Raw genomic sequence first — 6,319 nt, forward strand, 5'->3', positions numbered from 1 at the left:
TGTATTACAAGATTTTCTTCTAGAAACCAAATCATTCGCAACAATGTTAAGTGACAGAGAAAACGTGGTCTGACACTTCTTTAAGGAGTATTTTGATGGTCTTACTGAGAGGTTACTCTCTCTTTTAGGGAATTGATAAGTTACACAAGGAAAGAAAAGAAAAGAAATGAAAAGAGGGAAAGGTTTGGGGTTTTTTTTGGTTCTCTAACTGCAGGTGGAGTTTGTAATGAAATGGAAGATGTTACTGATTTAAGGAACAAAAAAGAACAGACTGTTTTATTTCAGAGTGAATGATGAAGCTGTTTAGCTGACTGTGTTCAGTTTGCACTTCCAATATCTTTGCATGAGTAGTCAGAAGGACCTATTGGAAACCAAACAGAATACTTTAGAAGAATTAGTAAGAAACAAATGGTCCATGTATATTATTAGGAAAAAAATGCTTTTACATAGATCAGAATGCTATAATATTAAAACAGAAAGTTTCTAGAGAATCCACTAGGAAACATGAATTTTTTTCCTTCTGTTATAATTAAAAAAAAAATTGTGGACAGACCACACCTGAGTAAATCAACAAAGGCCCATTAAATTCAAGCCAAAGGAGCAAAAATGATTTGTCTTACCTGAGGGTCAAACCTTTTGTATTAATTTATTGCATTTAAGCAAGCGGCTGGCTTCTTGAATATTAGATTATTTAGATGGCAATAGTGGTTAAAAAAATACATAGGGCAAGAACATAGCACAGAGGAAAATAGAGGAGGGCTGAGAAATGGACTGTGTTTTCATCCAAGTAACAGGCATTTCCAAACATACTACTAATAATTATCCCAAAGCTGAGAGGGACTAAAATGAAAAATACTTTAGTTTTCTTACCCATTTAGGTACATCTATGCTGGAGTCTTGGAGTTATACTGCAGCAATGATGGATGGTGTCATTTAATTGTTCACAGTCCAATATCAAAAAGCATAATGGTATCACCAGATACCACAATCCTATTAAATCTGAGGGCAAGGAGGTTTTAAGAGTCTCTTTCCCCTCAATAACCTTCCACTTGCCATTTGATCTAGTCTGGCTTGTGAAGGCACACCTGGTCTGGGCCCTGGGACCTGCTCCTTGGTGGAGTCTGCAGCACTAGAACTCCTTCCTTTTTCACAAGGAGCTGGAGCAAGGGCTTCCAGCACCTCCTGCCCTTCATCCRGGAAGCCACCGTAGTGCTGCTCGCGTAGGAGGAATGGAGAGGTGAGCACTTCCCCGTGCGGGATGGCAGGGGACGGGAGAGACCACCTTGAATCCCTTGCTGCTGATGGGGAAGGCAATGCAGGGTACCTCCTCTGGGGAGGAGGGCTGAAGTGGCAGAGGGATTACAGGACTGGACGTTGCAGAGTGGAGCACAGAAGTAGTGTTGTCAGAGAATGGTACTTGTAAGCACTAAAACTTTGGTATCAGCTTGTACTGCACACGTTTAGCATGAAGTTCTGCCACTCTGGTATTGGGGTATCACCTGTAGCTGTGTTGCAGTATGCCTTGCAGATACAGACCATCAGGGGTTAACCAAGAAGCTTTGGGGGATATAGGCTATAAAGTCCTGCCTTTAGAAGATGCTGGATGTCCAAATGAGTCTGAACGTCAAAGTGATGATCACAAAATAATGCTGAAGAGTATCAAAACAAAAAAATAGTTCACAAAATAAAGAATTACCTTGTAGAAGTTTGTTATTAGGATCACTAGTTCTAGCATGATACATTCATTGCAACTTCATACAGAATCTTTCTATGCATAGTTATTTCATTGACTGGCATGGTTATGGACATTTTGGCTGCATATTTGATTGTTGCCTTCTAAAACAAATTTTGATTGAAGACACAGTGTTAATGGGCAACTTAGAACTTAATCAAGATGTCTGCATAGTTCTAATCTTTCTACTGATGTATATGCACTTGCTTTTGCCCCCCAAAATAAAGTTACAAGTGTTTGAAGTTCTAAAATCAAGAGATTGAAAATCAGAGAAAAAACAGAATGAAATAGGACTCACTGAAATCAGTGGGAAAACTCCCCCTTAACTTCCACAGAACTAGGCTTTTAATGGTAATTCTTAGGGTAAGAAAAATGACCTATCTCAAATTACAGTGATGAGCACTGAACTCGGAACCAGAAAACTGAATCTACACCATATCCCTGCTCTGAAACAGTCTTGAAGAAGATCAATTTACAAACAGGCAAACAGGAAAGGTTTCCCTCCTTTGCAATAAAGATCTAAGGATTTAATTTATACTGATATAATAATGTTGGAATTGTGTTCATACTACATCTTCACTATTCCCATACAATGCATTATAAACTGAAATCAGCTGGAAAGAGATTAATTTCAGGATAAGGATTGTCTTTAGTGCTTTAACATGTCCACAGAATGGTGGTGCTGGTATTGTTACGATGAAACTTTTCCATGTGGATAGACTATCAAACAGAAGAGAAACTTAGCAAGCCTGCAATGAGATAGTATCAAAGATGGATATTTGCTGTTCTTTAAGTTGGCTAGGATAGGGGACAATTGTGATTTCCTATACAGACCAGATGTAGAGGTGGAAAGTAGAGAAAGTGGATAAAAATAGAGATATGAGAACATGAAACAAGAAATGAAAGCTAACTTCCTAATAATGAGGTCAGAAAAATAAACAAATTCAAATTTATGCCCTTTTTTAGTATTGCACCAGCTCATCAAGACTGGTAATTGTAGTTTTTCTTTAATAAGCAGCACTAGAACACTCAGACTCTCCCAAAGATACATATATAGTAACTAGTATGCAAATGTTATATTTTTCATGGACAGATTTTTATGCCCAAGTGTTGATAACTAGAAGAAAGTACATAATAGAGAAACTATAGAACTAGCATTATTTCAAGAATTTTCTCTTGTTTTGTACTTCAAAAATACTCCTCTTAAATCACCATTGTAATATAAAATATTTTCTTCAAAGTACAGTAATACCATTTGAAGATTTAGTTCTTTTTAAATCAGACTATCCGTGCACAATAAAGTTACCAGACTAACACTTTCTGTAACTGCAAAAATTGTGTTCCTTCCCTTTTATGTTAGTGCTTCAGCTTCCAGGTTCCCAACATCTTTATTTGCCTGGGATGTTTGTTCTGTTTTTGATAGATCATCACGGAGGAGGTGCTGGGACAGCCGGTTACCACAACCCCACAACCGCCCCTCCTTCTAGGAACAGGTGCTGCTCTTACCACCTTGGGTTTTTTTTGTTGTTGTTGTTTTAACTAATTTTGTTTAAACTTCATTTTGTAAAATGAAGTTAAATTCCAAAATGACCAAAATTCAAAATTTTCTACTATACAATACTCTACTTGTACTCTACTACAGTAGTGGGATTCTGCAGGATTTTGAATGTATAAGTGTAGGTAGCAGCTCAACGGTACCAGATAAGCTACTACTGTCTTAAGATGCTAACTGTGATCTCTGTAGAAGCAACATTATAAAACAGAAGCCTTCAAACATCCTTTAGTATTTGGGATATGTTTAGACACTGCACCAAAGTGATTCACGGGGTAGCACACACCCCCGGCTCAGGATACCTGAGGTTTTCAGGAATTAGTTGGGTTTTGTTACCTTGATAGATAGAAGTTGAATTCATGACATAGGTTTAATGAGACACAGTTTAGGATAAATGAAAATTTATAGAAAAGATTTCATTACTTTATAACAAAATTTGTAAGTTTTCCCCATGCACTGTTAAAGATTTTGAAAAGCAGACAAGCTAGCATTGAAGGAAGAAAATATGAAAGATTTCTACCTGCCATTGGATTAGCCATTGATTTTTCTGGCTGAGAATGGTCTTTTCACAGCTACTGATTACCAGGCAACCACAAATGAGCTTGATTCAAGATCCACTGTAGAGCATATGTGTGTGTGTGKGKGGGGGGGGAACGACACTAATAAACTAAGAATGAACAATCTTGTTTGGAAATAGGCAATTGAGGGATAATGCAAAGACTTACATTATACATAGGAGAGAAATGCTAACAGCAACCATTACCTCACATTTCACCTAAACTACCTAATGTGTTTTCTTGTAAGAAAAGTACTTCTTAATTTTGGTGCAACATTCTGTTGTATACAGACCAGCAATGTGGACTTACTTTGCTTTCTAAGATGGGAGCTTTAAGCCCAGAGAAGATCTTCTGGTGCTAAATTGCTACGCTGCATAAACAAACAGTTTAAGCAGAATGTTCACTATCACCAAATCTGCTACAGTAAATGAACTTTAGACCTGGAAAAATGCAACTGAGCACTGATTACTTTCTCCAATAGCTAATCAGAAGCATTTGATTGCTTAATGATCTTTCAGCTCAAGTCAAACACTGTTTCATACATAAGCAAAAGAAGTTTTATATACATGTACATGAGTTAGTTTGTTTTAAACAGGCAAACATTCACTAAATCTGCACCAAGACTTCTTCCACCACCACATAAACATGCATTCTTTACAAGCTGGTTCTTGCATGTAGCCAAGCTGTGTCTTCCTCAGCTGTTTTGCCTTACTGGAAATTAAGGCTTCATTATAAAGAAGATTTTAAAATCAGCCTAGCATCTGAAGAGTAGAGATAGCTGAATGATTCATGCAGAAACTAGCTTTGAAGAGGGATGTATAGGTGCTAGGGAGATGCATTCATACCTCACCCTGCACATTTAATGGTGTTTTTCTTGTTTTTAAAGGAGTTACAGCAGCAGGAAAATTTCTCTTTAAAGCGCTATCAATCTACACCCCTCTCCTGCTTCACTATAGCCTCTTGGACAAGATTTGATAAATGCCACATTCACTACTAAGTCTGCAGGCCACAAAAACAGAGGCTGATCTCAGAGTTAGAAAAAGGATTATGAGACTCAACTCAGGAGAGGATTAAGACATCTTCTGAAGAACTCCTAGCAGAGGACAGTACAACCAAGACATACCAATTTCAGGCTAATAGCTGATAAACACCCTCACAGATATTTAAGTCTTCTGCAGAATGTAGAAACCTTCAATTGAGACGATGAGCAGAGTCAGGACTCAAGTCGTTCAGTACCTGATGTGAAATAAAGTCCAAACAAACTGAATTGCCAGAAGACTTGCTGCATCTCGTTGTTCGCGTATCTTGAAAGGCAAAAAGATGTCATTCCTCCAAATGGCTTTTACACTGAGGATCTCCAAGATTTCTTCTGTTTATCTTCTTATTTGTGTACTTAGTGGTCAGGATCCCATGAACTTCTATTGATTCATTTACAGCAAACTAAAGAGTCAAGTTCCATTTTTTCCCCCCCAGCTTCATAATTATACCAGCACAACCGATAGTGAAGTTGGACAGGGATGAGGAAGTGGGAACATGACATTTTTCAAGTCAGCTACTGCCAAGGGAAAGAAACTGCACTCCAAGCAAGTCTGTGGTCAACAGGTCTAACAAAGGCACCACACTTCAGTTACTTCAGTTACAAGTTTTTGTGGGGCCCGAAAATCAACAAAATGGTGGTGGTGGGAAACCGCTACATATACCAAGAGTTAAAAATCAAAGCTGTTCAAATTGAAGTGACCTGAAGAGTAATCTAAAATTTAGTTTAATTTGATCTAGCACTACAGTGCTAAAATATATAGGTAACAGCCACTTTCTAGCTCTTTTGTTCCTTTTCTTATGTGCTTGACACAAACTGAGCTTTTATAGACCCAGTAAGGCCACTTGAATTTTAATTCCTATGCAACTCAGAACATTGTTCATTAAACAACTTGCAGAGGATTCTCAATGTTTGAGATAATCTCAGAGAAACTAGCCAACATCCTTACAACAAGCCTCTGAAGATTAGTTAATTAGGCTCAAAGCAAATTAGAAAATAGAGAAACCACAGAAAAATCTACAGTTGTGACGTATTTAAGCGCCATAAGAACTGCAAAGCTGGTTTCAACTTACAGACAAAACCATGAATAAGTGTCAGAACTGCTGGTAAATGACTCATGGAAATATAGTCAAGACACTAACATTTAGGTCACTACAACTGGAAAACACTTTTGAGAAACTATTTGCAATCTTGTGGAAACACTACAAATTAACTAGAAAATAAAACTATCAAATTCTGCACTTTCAGGACCCAGAAGCACTGTTTCAAGACATGATGAAACATTATTTTTGAGAACTTATTTTGCATTGTTAAGCAAAAGAAATCAAGTTATAGGAATCAGCAGAATAAATAATTGCTATTTTTTGCAGATTAAGTCCCTGGAATAGTCAAATGCATTTTTTTTGTTGTTGTTGTTACAGCCTCTAAATGGATAAACACCC

This window comes from Apteryx rowi, unplaced genomic scaffold (genome assembly GCF_003343035.1).
Source record: "Apteryx rowi isolate R43461 unplaced genomic scaffold, aptRow1 scaffold_28, whole genome shotgun sequence".
NCBI classification, from domain to species: domain Eukaryota; kingdom Metazoa; phylum Chordata; class Aves; order Apterygiformes; family Apterygidae; genus Apteryx; species Apteryx rowi.